Below are 14,380 nucleotides of genomic sequence, written 5' to 3' on the forward strand. Positions count from 1 at the left end.
CACGCCACAACCCTTACATACTCCTGATCCCACAATTGGCCAGACTGAACTCCAACTGGACAGCAGTGCCGTGCTGGCAGCTCCCTCCCGCATCGTGCCCTGGGCTTGAGACCTGCGCAAGACGTGGCACAGCAGCGGCGGAGGCATGCCACAGGGGACATATCTCAGGTCCTCCCAGAACTGGGAGTCTTAATGAAATCTTGAGGTCCCACAACAAAAGATAATCTATGCTGTGTTGCTACAGGAATTATTGGACATGTGCAGGTCTGCAGAACCAAAACTTCAACATTTTTCAAGCAGAAAGATCAAGAGAAAACAGTATTGTCAGTGGTTCAGGCCAAAAATCTGTAGATAAGGTACTCTCTGAGTATCTGTTTATGTAATTTATTAAACAAATCTCACATTACAGACTCTGGAGAAGAATTTATGTGGAAACATGATTCTTCTTCTCTCTTTCTTGGCAGCAGAAAGGAAATCAAACTATGAAAAGCTTGAGGAAATATGAAGGATCCGAAATCAAGCCAAGCTGAGTCAGGAAAGTCACACTTGTGGCTGTAATTCATGATTGCTTGGGGGAAGTGGGGGGGTGTCACTTGTGTTTTAGTTTAGTGAGAAGACTGCATTGGGCAAGGCATTCTGGCTTAAGTTTTCAACTTGGATTTGTCTGTTTCTGTCAATATGGTGGTTCAGAATCAAAAGATTAGATCCGAAAATAAAAATATAAAAGGTTGGAGAGAGGTTCCTGTCAAAGTTACAACCCAAATTCACACATTTTGTACAGAGGGAACTCCAAAGACATCTTTATATTAATTTTACCTGCAGTAATAGACCTTAGTGATATAAATGGAAAACCCCCTTCAGTTTTGTAGTCAAAGATAGGTTTTCTTCTTTTGTCTTTTCTCTTTCTTTTTCTTAACACTTTTAACTATTTTTTTCAATGCTATTCAAATAGCGAATTCAAACACCGGGAAAAAATTATGAAAGCTGAGTTGCCATTTTCTCTACTTCTACATTTTTCAGTTTCCAGTTTCATCAACATCAACACTAAAAAATACTGTTAATTTTCCTCATACCCAAGTACTCTCATTTGAGAAAATAACTGAAAATAAGAATCTTGACATTTCAGTTAATATGTTTTAGGCTATGAGTTACAGATATATTCAGGCTATTAATTTCAAGCTAATCATTCATTAATTGTTTTCATAAGGCTGTTAATAACTTGATTAACTTAGTACCTCAGCATGTCGCTATCTTCAGTGCTGTCATCCTCAAACTCCCCTTGGATGTATTTACAAGTGTTCCCACTAAGCTATGTGACATGCCAAGACAGTCTGGGTGAGACTGATCTCATGAAAGCTTCAGTATCTATGATTCAGATGTCTCCTTTCTGAGCTCCTTTTATAGAAAATTGAGAGAAATGGGTACTCTTAGGGAATGATTAATCTGACCTATCTTTGGGATGAGAGAAATCATGTCCTAGAAATGTCTTTTTCTTTCCTTCGACTATAAAGGGACTCTAGACTTCTGACAGTTATCCTTCAAGAGCTGTGTGACGGATTGTAACTTTCCTGTCCATAAAGACATTGTTCGAGGTATGGTGGAATGAACTTCTTTCCTCCAAATATTTTGAGTACAGGCTTCTCACTTTCGGGATGGGAATCTATGGAAGCTTTGGGCATTTGTGTGAATTTTAATCCCACCAATAAAACAGTATCCTTTAAAAAAATATTGAGGGCATTGTAAGAGGTAGTACAAAGTAGTATTCTTTTTTAGAGTCACTATTGTTCTGTAGAGTTAATTAAAAATGTGAATTCAGCACCAGAGATCTTTTCAGTGCTGTTTACATTTCTTCTTCTGACAGGTTGTTGGCCAGATTGAATTCCACTGAGCATTTTGCAAGCTTTACATTTGTGGCCTCTGCAAAGCAGGTGCTAATTTCCCTTTGAGATGCCCATTCTGAGGGGACAGATTGACCCCTAAGTTCTCCTAGGCGTCAACAAAACCGAGTGCTAGCAAAGAACTAAAAGCAGCTTCTGATACGCTAGAGTGAATTTTCAACTAGGCCATGGCTTCACATGTTTTTTTATTATTCCTCTCCAACATGTGAATTCCTACCCAGCTTCTGCTCTTTCACTCTCAAGGGCATCCAGAAGATACCTGGATTGAGTTTAAAACAGCTTTGGGGTTCTTTCCAGTTATGCTGTTCCAAAAGAGCATGTTGCACTGATCTTTGCACAGTGAAATTTCTGTTGGAAACATCATTGTCATCTTCAGTGCTGTAAAGAATGGTACTTTTTGACCCTCTTGGAGCTCTGACAGTGTTCTTTAACGATTTTAGGGTGAAAGACCTTGATGCTGTTCAGCAATAGATTTACCTCAAAGTTTCTGACCTGCTTACCATTGGGTTGGTCCTATACACATGCATAATAACAGCAATGACACATTGTTGAAAGAAAATTTGTTTTGTTTTAGAACCAGCAATTCCAGAAAGTAGTTTACTGTATGTGAAGCTATCTTGTAATGTTAGCATGAGATGTAAAGAGTATAAATATTCACATGTATTACGAGTATGAACATATATGTATATAAAACTATGTCTATTTTTCTGTATGTGTTTATGTGCAAAAGATTGGGTACCAAGTAATGAAGGACTGGTTGAATATTACACAAATGCCAAACAAAGAAAGAAGGCTGAAAATCTGACCATTCACCAAAGTGATGAAAAATTATTAACAGATAGCCAGTGCCTCCCAGGAAATTTCAGTTTATGTAAAATCAAATGTGTCTGATGCTTCATTACATGTCTGACTACTCAAAAGATTGTTTTCTGCACCCAGTCCTGCCTTCACAGTTTCCATACACTCAAAACCCCCACGAACTCTTAGTAATTCCTCATTAGTATGCACCTGACTGTATCCTAGGAGAATACTGGGCTACAGATGCAGCATTCTAAAGAGGGTATCAATTATTTGCCTTAATCATTGTCATCCATAGCATTTAAACAATACTCTGCCTAATGCTCAGAAACCACTCCTGAACTCCAACTGCATAATTATCTACACTATTGCTATTTTAAATAATTTTCCTTTTCAAATCATCAAGTCAACCAGCAAAAATGATTTTTCACTAGGAAATGAGCAAACCTCTTATCTGCCCTTCAGTAAAAAGGTTGACCTAGATTTTAGATCTAATATTTGTTTAAAGCCACACTGTGCTTTAAAAATGGCTCTATACAATGGGTAGTAAGAACTCAGCAAAAGCCCAAGGCTATCAGTATGGTAAGTAAGCTGTGTTTCTGGATGGGTTCTGACTCATATTCAGATTTCACCAGAAGTCTCCTGTCAAATCTGAGGCTAACACGACGGAAAGCAGAAGACACAGAATGCAATAATTATGGGTGAAAGAAGGCAAGAAAGTAAAAATACTGTGGAAAATTAGAAGCACAAGGCTGATAGGGGCAGGGAGAGGATGACGACAGCCTTCCCATTCAACACTGAGAAGTTTATCAGTACCAGACTGAGGTGCTCCCTAGCTCTGTCCCCCCACCCTGTAACTACTCCACATCCCCTTCAGATTGCCCAGCTTTGGGTCATACCACAGGCAAGGTACAAAGCTTGCCTGGACTCCTCTTTGATAATCATCCAAAGGCTCTGCCACCTGTAGCCACAGACACCCTTTATTTGTGTGTTCACAAGCATGATTTTAAAGCCATTCCTACTAAAGCCAGGTTATGATAAACAACTAATGGGCTTGTGGAGAGAAGAGTGAGAAATACTTTCACCTTAGATCCTTCACATTTCCATACTTAGGAAAAGCAGCTGCACTGACATGCAGAGGCATCTCTTTCCTTGAACTCTGTATGACACAACTCACATCAAACTGGAAAGAGTCTGTTGAAAATATAACACCATGGTCCAAGGTATTTTTAAAAAGCTGAGTGATTTTGTAGGACTTCCTTTTATTTATTCATTCTGGCTGCATGCTATTCATCTGATTTGGAACAAGGAGCCAACACTAAAGCACTGCTAATTCACACACACATCATCCATCCATCTAAAACATGTGGGACTAAAATGGGCTCTCAAGTCATGGCCAGCAAGGGATGGAAAAAGTTTGTAGTAATTTTTGAAAGAGACTTCTTTCCCCATTAATGCTCAGGGTTATTTAGGACTAGGACTCCAGAATAATTTAAAATTTTTAGAAGCAAAAGGACCATGAGACCTAGAGAACAAGTGGGAAGCAAAGATGAGCACAAGTTGTGAAAAGTTACCAAATGCAGTAAATTATGAAAAAAGTGGTTGAAATAACAGAAGTTTTGATAGAATTTCAAACTCAGATGAGCTTATGGAAGACCATGCAGAGAAATTACATAAACCAGTGGATTTACTGCTGGTTTCAATAGGAACACATGAGGCCACTCAGCTAGAGTTTTCTGAGTAGGTATTCTGGTTTTGGCTGGGATAGAGTTAATTTTCTTCCTAGTAGCTGGCATGGTGCTGTGTTCTGGATTTAGTATGAGAAGAATGTTGATAACACGCTGGTGTTTTAGTTGTTGCTAAGCAGTGCTTACACCAGTCAAGAACCTTTTCAGCTTCCCCTGCTCTGCCAGGTGCACAAGAAGCTGGGAGGGGGCACAGCCAGGACAGCTGACCCCAACTGGCCAAAGAGGTATCCCACACCGCATGTCGTCATGCTCAGCACATAGAGCTGGGGGAAGAAGAAGTAAGGGGAGACATTCGGAGTGATGGTGTTTGTCTTCCCAAGCCACTGTTACACGTGATGGAGCCCTGCTGTCCTGGAGATGGCTGAGCACCTGCCTGCCGGTGGGAAGCTGGGAATGAATTCCTTGTTTTGCTTTGCTTGTGTGTGCGGCTTTTGCTTTACCTATTAAACTGTCTTTATCTTAACCCACGAGTTTTCTCACTTTTACTCTTCCAATTCTCTCCCCCAACCCACCGGGGGGGAGCAAGTGAGTGGCTGTGTGGGGCTTCATTGCCAGCTGGGGTTAAACCCTGACAGTAGGGATAGTCTTCAACTATTCTTCACAAGTATATATGTCCCCATATCAGACAATAATGAGCTAATAGTGGATCTTTTATTTTTATTTTAAAATCCTTTCATTATTGAACTCTTCACATTAAACATCTTTCCACTTGGCAGGGCAAGTAGTGTAATTTGCAAAATATAGCTTGCTCCAAAGATTGCCAGTATACGTTTCAGGCTGCTAAAGATTACTTCCCAGCTGCTTCCCATTCACAGACAGTATGTGTGGCCTTCCCTAAAGAGGATGGAAAATGTGGTACGATATCCCAGTACCACATGTCTTATACCCACTTCATGTGTTTATGTTGGGGTTTGCTTCTAGTTGCTAAAAAGGACAGTTTTCTCGAGACACTGCTTCTTGCTACATTTTGTACATAGCTATTGGTTTTGTTATTCTTATTGTTGCTGTCTTTTATTCTGCTGTTTAAGAAAACATTTGTGAGGCTTCAAATGGCAGGCAAAACTGGATAACCTCTTTGCAAGTTTATGCTGGAAGTTCTTTGATACTATCATCACTCTAAAGGAAACTGTGCCCCGGTAGGCTCAGCTAGTGCACAAACCCAGTGTTATCTACAAATTGGTCATCTCATGCTGCCCTTTAACTGCTGGCTCCACTGTCAGCAGCAATAAAACTCGAGGACAGACCTTGGGAGGTAAGCCAGCCATTGATTCACTCCTGATACCTGACTGTGTTGGCTGATGTGTGATCTCTTGGTGTCACAGAGATAAAGTGCAAATTGTTTTTGAAAATCATTGCCAGGAGCGGGGCAGATGCTTTTTGCAGAATGTCACACCCAGTGAGCTGTGACACACAGCCAAGCTTTGGTCCCCCTACCAGGTAGAGGAATTAGTTTTATGTTTTATGGAAAGATTCAAGATCAGCCCAGCGTTGTGCTGATTTGGTCCTTTAACACCCTCTTGTCCTCAGTGGTCTTCCTGACATAGATTAACATTATATCTGCCAGTGATGCAGCGAGCAAAGCACTAGCTTTTCAAAAGATGGTGAACCACAGCGTGCATCAAATGCACGCCCTCCAAACTCGTGTTTATTTTCACACTCAGATGTATAAGGCACTGCATCGGTGTTCTGTGATGCTCATAAAACAGTCTAGCTCAAGAAGAGACTGCGAGGTCACCTGCCACCCCCAAGTGGAGCCAGCACATTCCTCTCTTATTGATGGCAGAGGAATGAGATGCACCCAGCACACCCCCCTACCTACGACCAGCTTCCGAGAACAGAGTACTGCCATGGGCGTGCTCAGGGATAGAGGGGATCTTCAAACGTATTGCACAGATCAACTCCCAGTGCTTGCCTGACTGCAAATGACTAGAAGTGGGGTGGATTTCCAAAAGCCTTTCCCTCATGAAGGGAAGAGGACATGATACTGAGTGCCATGGCTTATGCCCAGGAGGGCTTTCACTGAGAAGGTTGCCTACACTGGCAATCTTTGCGCCGAAGCAAACATTCCCATGAGCTGCTCTTCCAGCTCTACCAGGTGAGCAATTAAAGTCAGTTAAATCCATGTTCTCTATCTAAATCCACTGCAGTAATGTCTGGCCATTTAGTTGGCAGTGGCAAGCCATGGGAATACAAAGACACAGAAAGCTCATGGGCTGCAAGCCACTGGGGGCTGGGAGAGCACTCCAAGGTGGGAGGCAAGCCCTCTCTTGCCCTGTTCTTCTGCAGTCAGCCACTATGGACCCCATCACTGTGAGGATACCATGTTGCCTTGGCTTTTGGCCCTATTTGGTAGGACATTCTCATTTAAAAAGAGGAACAGCTTCTACAGTAGCTTGGAAACATAGTATTTGAGCTTTTTGATTGCCCAGTCTGGAGAAGCTTTTTGTTTGTATAACCAGATACTGATACCTTGCTCAACTACTTTGTCATTTAATGTAAGTCTTGGTGGCAACAAAAGACCATTTCTCAGCCATACAGATTTGTGGAAGCACGCTGAATAATCTTTAAGTACCATTAGTGGTTTCTGTCGTACAAATCAGGGTCCCCTGATGTAGACCGCAAACTCAGTTTAAGATACTTAAGGGGAGGAATTAAATGGAAATGTCTCAAAATAGAAAAATAAAGGAATAAATACTACTATTTTCTGCAATGGAGTGAGCCACTTCATTTGCTTATCTCCTTCTGGGTTTCTTTTGGTTTGTACATCTTCTTGCACTGTATGCTTCCTGAGCAGGCAATGTCTCTTGCTTTGTTTATGTATGTGCACAAAGCCAAACTCAACGGCATTACAAAATGGGCATTAATTTGTAAGCTCAGTGGGAAAGGCTCTCACTCCAACCGGGTATTTGAAGACCCACACCACTGCACAGGGGCCCCAATATTATCTGGAACTTCTAGTGAGAAGATGAGGAAAAAAGACAAAATGACAAAAGCTTTACAAAATACTCTGTTACACTCAACACTGAAAAGAAGCTACTAGGAGGGAAAACTTCTACCAGAGATACAAAAGTAAAGCAAGAAACTGAGAGGCTTGCCAAAATGGGCAAAGATGTGCTCCTAAAACAAAACCGTAGGCAAATGTGCTCCTAAAACATAATTGTGAAGCATCCCCAAGAAAGAGGTCATCCGTTATTTAAGTGACCAGCTGTCACGTCCTCAAGGAGCACCATGGGCAGTCCCATAACCACTTCCCTCACTACAGAATCCAGCTGAGTACGAGAACAGACTTTTCCCTGCTTTTCCAATTTTCTTAGAGGGAAGGAGTAGAATTCTTTTTGCAGCTTAATAAAATTAAGGGGGAAAAAATCCCTAAATAATTCCTCTAGCAGTTAACAAAATTAAAATGTAATTCTGAAAAAGATGAAACTATAAATTACCTTCAATTCTAAGTCATGATCAAAGTTGCCAAAATTTGTAACCTGAATGATATTTATTTAATATACATATCTAGCATAATGCAAATGAAAAACAGCTCCAGTCAAAGTCCAAATTACAGGGAGCATAAAACCAGCTCTTACTAAATAAGAATCCTTGGTACCTTTGTGCAAAACTTGGTCTGGACCCAAACTAAACATCACCTGAGGTTCACAAAGTTCAGATAACTCTGCTAATTCTTTAATTGCCACATGCCTCTTTACGGTTCCTGGAATTAGAAGCCAGAGTGCCAAAACTGTCCTGGAAATTTGTTTTAGTGCAGTTACATGAATGACACAAAATGTTTTCCACCAAAACTTTTGAAATTCCAGCTGACTTCTGACTTGAGTGAGGGAATTGCCAGAACAGGCAGGGGAGAGAGAATCCCATGCATGGACTGGAACTGATGGAGTATAAAGAGGCACAAAAGTGCACTTTTTCTCACCTGTTTTTTTACCGCTCGCTGCTGTATTTTATCCTGAAAATAGGAAAGGGAAGGAAACAAAGGAACTTGATTACTTGTTTTCTTTCTCCTTCCTCGCCCCAGATGTGAGAATATCTTTCTGTGCACAAGTCCTTTAGCAAAATTATTCCACAAAATTCACTCTGCCCACAACCGGTTCTGAGGTTTTCCTGTCCTTCAGTGTGTGTTGTTGCAAGGAAGGTCTCTGCAGTTCTGAAAATGTGGTTTTCCAGTGTCTCACTGTCAGTCTCAGCACCTCCAAGCACGGCACTTACTATGCTCCCTCGATCCAGAGGAACAGAAACACGTTACTTCAAGGCTAATTAACCAAAAGCCAAAGTCACAAAATAATTGTGCTCTTGATTCACAGAAGGGTTTTGGGTTTGGGCTGCATTGAGATGCAACTTTATATTATGGAAAATATGTGCCACAACAATGCCTGTGAGGTGAATGGCAGCCTGAGTGCCTGATGGGGTACTGTGGGTTTAAGCAAAGGAGTGTTTGGCTGGGAGTTGAAATTAGAGCTTATTGTGTGCCCTTGAGTAAACAAAGCTATAATGGGGTATTGAGACTGCTGGCTTCTAACAAACAATGCTCTTCTGTGTAAGCATGACATTTTAAAACCATGAAGCCTGAGGCATGTATGCTTATTATCATGTCTTTTTATCGACTCATTTTATATAATGCTTTTGAAAGAACAACGCAGAAACACACAGTATATGAAGGGAACAGAGCCAAGGTACGTGGATAGGACTGCCACCAAGTATTGGCATATGCCATGATGATAGCCAAGGAACAAAAAATCTAGGGCAACACTTTGGAAATAGCTGCAACTATAAATTAGCAACACAAATTTCTTGCAAAGGTGTGGCCTCTCAGGGAATTTTTCAGACTGGAACTTACTCATCTGGGAATGGTGCAGACATACAAAAATCTTTACAATAGTGTCCACCCAATGGACCAAGAAGGGTCTTGTTTTCGATCCAACTTTGACGATTCTTACCATGAACAAGACCAATACACTTCTTTGCCAGCATTACATTGGTGAGAAGATGGGGAAGCTTTACAGATTGTTTCTGAATGATTCCCATGCCCTGGGTGTCTTTTCTGTACACTCACTGCCACTTTCACCGTTTTTATAAATTTTACACTGTTTTACACTTCACTGTTTTGCAGTTTGCCAGTTTCTTGTAGGATCAAGCCCTAAAAAGGAAAAAGTGTATTTAGTTTTCCCTCTGGTTAGTATTTTGGTTAAAAAGATAGGCAAGTAGGAAAAGCTCTATAAACCAGCTGTTGCTTGAGACTTTAAGGACTCAAAACATTTCAAAGCATACCCCTAGAAGGAAACAGAGCTGCCCTTGTCCCATTTCTCATTCCTATCACGGGCTGAATGAGCAAACATGCTGCCGTCTTCCATTTGCGTTGCAGTTGGAGGTGCTGGGATGGGAACGGATTCATCTTGTGCCATGGTCAGTTCTCATTTCTGTCTGTGGATAATGAGTTATAGCAGCACTGCAACAGCAGCGACTCTCGTTGTAGACTCATTTTGGGGACAGTGAGAGTAATAGGAACAGAAAAGCACATTAAAAAATAGAACACATTTCACATTCTTAAAGTTGTGAGGAAAATAGCAAAAAAAAAATTAATCCATTTTTAGGGTAAATTTTTTTCCTGAAAAACAGAGAAAACCTCTTGCCAATCATTGCTATCTCACTGACAGCAGTGTCATGACCAAATGCATACATGATAGGGTTTCATCTGCAAACAAGTAAGCTCAGGAAGTATCATCCCCAGAGACCACTGCAAAACGTCCTCCTTAATCCCAGTTTGTGTGGTGACCCCCTGGCTCACAAAGCCCAATACTGAAGCAGACGGAATTTAAAGCAAAAGCTTTTTTTGTGCAATTGTACAAATCAATATTGGATCTTGATTTTCCAAATAGAAAGCAAAAGGAGGACTGGAAAAATCAGGAATTGCCTTAAGAAACAAATGTCAAAAGCTTTAGTCATGACATCTCCTCTCCTGCCCACAGCTCAGCTCCATCCGAGATACCCAGCTTGAATGAGTGACTACAAATAGGGCTTAGCTTTGGTGCCTATCAGTGCACCTTTCTTGCTTCCGAAGCTGTAACTCACGCTGTGCATTTGTCTCGTCTGGCTCTGCAAGACAGCAGAGCTCCACTCCAGCCTTTGAGGTTGGGCTCCTCTCAGGGCAACCTCTCTTTTCCCTGTCAGAAGGAAAGCAGCCTTGCAAAGAGAATGCAGAAATAGCATTTTTGCCATGTCCTTCATTACTTTATTACCTCCCATTTCCAGACAATGTACACAGAAACCCTTTGTCTTTACTCATTTTCCAATGCATTCCAGGTAGTCAGGGACTGAGTTTTCATCCACACTCTGGACATGAAAATATTTATAATATCTGGCAATAGCATACCAAAAGAACAGCTATACACAATAGTACCTTATGTTAAGTCGCACCCCATTATTGATCATGTTGCCTATTTCACACCACAAAGGAAATATATTCTTCAAATTTTATTAAATAAAAAAAAGAGACAAATGCTACATTAAAATGCCCCAATTCGCTTGGATCTGTGATTGTAGTAGAAGCTCAGAGAAGGGTGGAATGTCTTTGTTTCTTTTGATTTTGATTGTCTTGAATCCAAGTTTCACTTATAATGGCAGCAGGCTTGAAAGACATAATGTAATTCACATCAGTGATTTTTTTTTTTAATTTATGGCATTATGAGTTAGAGGATGCATTTGACTTACTTAAAATCAGACAGCTGGTACCAAGTTCTTTTTTATTTGCCATTTCTTAATAGTGGGGATTTTTCAATATTTTACACAGACCTGTCCCGTGGTGCAGTGATTAAATTCTCTGGGAAGAGTGTGGATATACTGGAATAAATATGGAAATACAATAAATATCACCAAATACTTACAACGAAGGGAGGTGGAAGAGGATTTCATTCAGCTAATTTATCATTACATTACATATAATAAATTAACCTCAGGATAAGGAAATAAACTAGTTTCCCAGGTGACCTGGATCTATTTCTGGCTCTGCCATAGATCTGAATTCTGGTGTAGGATAAACCATTTTATATATAAATAGACATTTTAAATATATTGTTTCTGGCCAGCAGTCAGACCACAATCAAAACCAGATCAGTACCGCAATCAAAAACAGAATCTAAGGTATATTAGGCACCTGCTTTTCTTCCAAACCCTCTTTGTCTCAAATGCTCAGAATATTTCAGATACAGATTCTCATTTCTGTGTGCTTATATAACAGCCAACACAGCAGGATCTCAGCTGAAACCTACAGGTATGATGCAAATAATAGCAATACCGTATCATCACCATATGCCTACTATAAACTTTTGGACAAATATATCTGATACTCTTTCAAACAATATTTTCTCTTTTGTCTTCTTCCTCTGGTTTCCTTTCCCAGATTGGTGCAGTTAACAGTGCTTCATTCATCACTCTCTGCAGGAAAAGGACTCTGCACTGTTGTTTTTGGTGACCCCAGGAGAAACATGGAGGAGGGAAAAGGAGATCATCCAAATTACTGATATGTTTTCTTCTCTACCATCTCACATTTTGCCTTGCTCGTGACTTGGCCTTAGCTATACTATTTACAGAGCTATTTCACATTGCTGTAAAAATATTTTATTGGAAAGGAGTATGCCAGAGGAACTTAAAAAAATATCTACACATTAATATCCTTACAAACATCCTTTTTAGCACAAAAACGTTCTCAGTGTTTTTCCCTCAAACTCATTATATTCCTTTTTGTTTCCGCTATTATCACAAAACTGGAAATAAGCCCTACTAACTTTATCTGAATTCATTCTGTGTGAAATGTTACTTGCTTTATCTTATACTATGGTAAGACTAATCCAAGGAACATGGAGAAAATAATCAGTTAAAAATGATTAAGGCTGTTTGAGCTAGCTTTGATGCTTATGCATGTCATCTAGAAATGAAAAAAAAAAAAGTTACTAGGAAATATCTTTGTATCTCTAATTAGTTGGTTACAGTAGTTCTACCATCTCTGTCATCAATCCTGGTCTTTTGACTCTGCACAAGCAGTTCATTGATACCACTGAATAACTGAAATGTAAAAAAATCACACTCCATTTTTACACTGTGGTTGGATACAAACACACAAAATTCTGCAAATAAAGGATTCCATTAGGATATCATGTTTACGAGTTCTAAATAAATTGATTTTCAACAAAGTCTTTACCGTTTGATGTGATTTTTGACTCATCTACCAGAGAACTTTGCAAAGGGATAACGGTGGAGGAGGACAAATAATAATAAAAAAATCTTTTTAGACATTTAAACCAGTATTAGATGCATTTAGTATATATAAATGTTTATTTGGATGCTAACTAAAAGAATAAAGATTAGATTCTCATCTGATTCCTGACATGGCTGTATTGAAAACAGCTACTGCAAGACCATACCCAAATGCTATAATTTGTATAAGTCAGGATGTGTAGTGATGCAGAGCACATGGCTTAAATTAGAAGCTGCCTTTTCATCAGAATGTCAGCTAAAGACCTCATCCTAATCTTAGCCATGTGCCACTCTGCACAGCACACGCATGTGCCTCTGAGATGAGAGCACTGTCCCAAGACACGACACGGAAAAGGCGCTGTTCATCTCGCTGTGCTCCACAAAGAACCTCGGGGAGAAAAAAAAACCCAAACAAAAAAAATAATTAGGTGAAAAGTCAGCACCGTATGAGACGCGTGTGACTCTGAGTCGCTTCAGAACGGTCCACTTCGAGCAGTTCATTTGCCAGTGTTTCCTCCAAAGTGAAAGGACAAGACAGTATGAACACACAGCCGGAGCATCATCTCCGTCGCTGCGGCTCTTGTCACCCTCCTTGCATAACAGCATTATGTAAGCGTCCGATTTGCATCGGCGTACAGCTCCGATGATTGCTGAGAAAGCAGTTTGCAATTCAATAAGATTCATACACAGCATTGCCTTTCTCTTTATTTTCTCGCAGCAGTGTTGGTAGCTGGAATTATACAGATTTTTTTTCCTCACACTAACAAGCACCAAGGCCGCTGTGAATAATGTGGGTTTTGTCTCTAGATGTATTAAAAGACCTTTCAAGACTGTGAAAGATATTGTTCATATTTCGTATACTCGAGGCTCGATATGGAAAAGACAAAAAAATGTCACTAGGTCAGGAAGCACAGACATATTGATTTCTTCAAAGAGAAGGATGGGATTGCTGTACAATACACTTTTAGCTCACAGTGACTGAACCATTTGCTATCTGGAAGTATTTTCTTGGTACCAATGATATCTAGCACCTCTGAGCTCAGCACATTATGTTTTGGGTCAGAAAAGCGAAAGATGACATTTCTAGCCCTAAATCGCTAAAACGCACAATAGAGACCAGAGCTAAAATCCAGGACATTTACAAGAGACAACCTTTTACAAGCGCTCTCTGCTACAAAGAGCCCTCAGTATAACCAGAGAAGACAAAAGAGGCAAGAGGCAAGGGGAAAGCTAGGTTACCTTTTCCATCGTCCACCAAAAAAGGGGAGAATTAAACAGCATAAAGAGCTCAGCTGGGAGGCATCAGGGAACCCACAGCAGAGCTGGAAGCAGGACCTGTAGGTGATTCCTGCCTGACACTTCCACCGGAAAGCCATACAGGAGAGCGAGGTGGAGAACGTGGATTACTTTTACAAAAAGGGTCTTGTATGTGTTTTAAAACAAGTGGAAATTCTTTTGTCAGTGACGTCATCAGGAAAATGAAACACTAATGCGGCAGTTACGATAAACCAATGTGCTAACACCGTGTTTGAACCACTGGGTCACCAGTGGTTTTGTGAGAAACCAGTCAAGGTTTGGGCTAGAAAAGGCTGTGGAAGAAGTTCAGTAACACATACCCCCGGAGGCTGAAGGGGATACTCAGTGCTGTGAGTATCCAGCACAGGAAAAGGTGCTTCCTTAAAG

Source organism: Egretta garzetta, unplaced genomic scaffold (genome assembly GCF_000687185.1).
Source record: "Egretta garzetta isolate BGI_Z169 unplaced genomic scaffold, ASM68718v1 scaffold371, whole genome shotgun sequence".
In the NCBI taxonomy this organism is placed as follows: domain Eukaryota; kingdom Metazoa; phylum Chordata; class Aves; order Pelecaniformes; family Ardeidae; genus Egretta; species Egretta garzetta.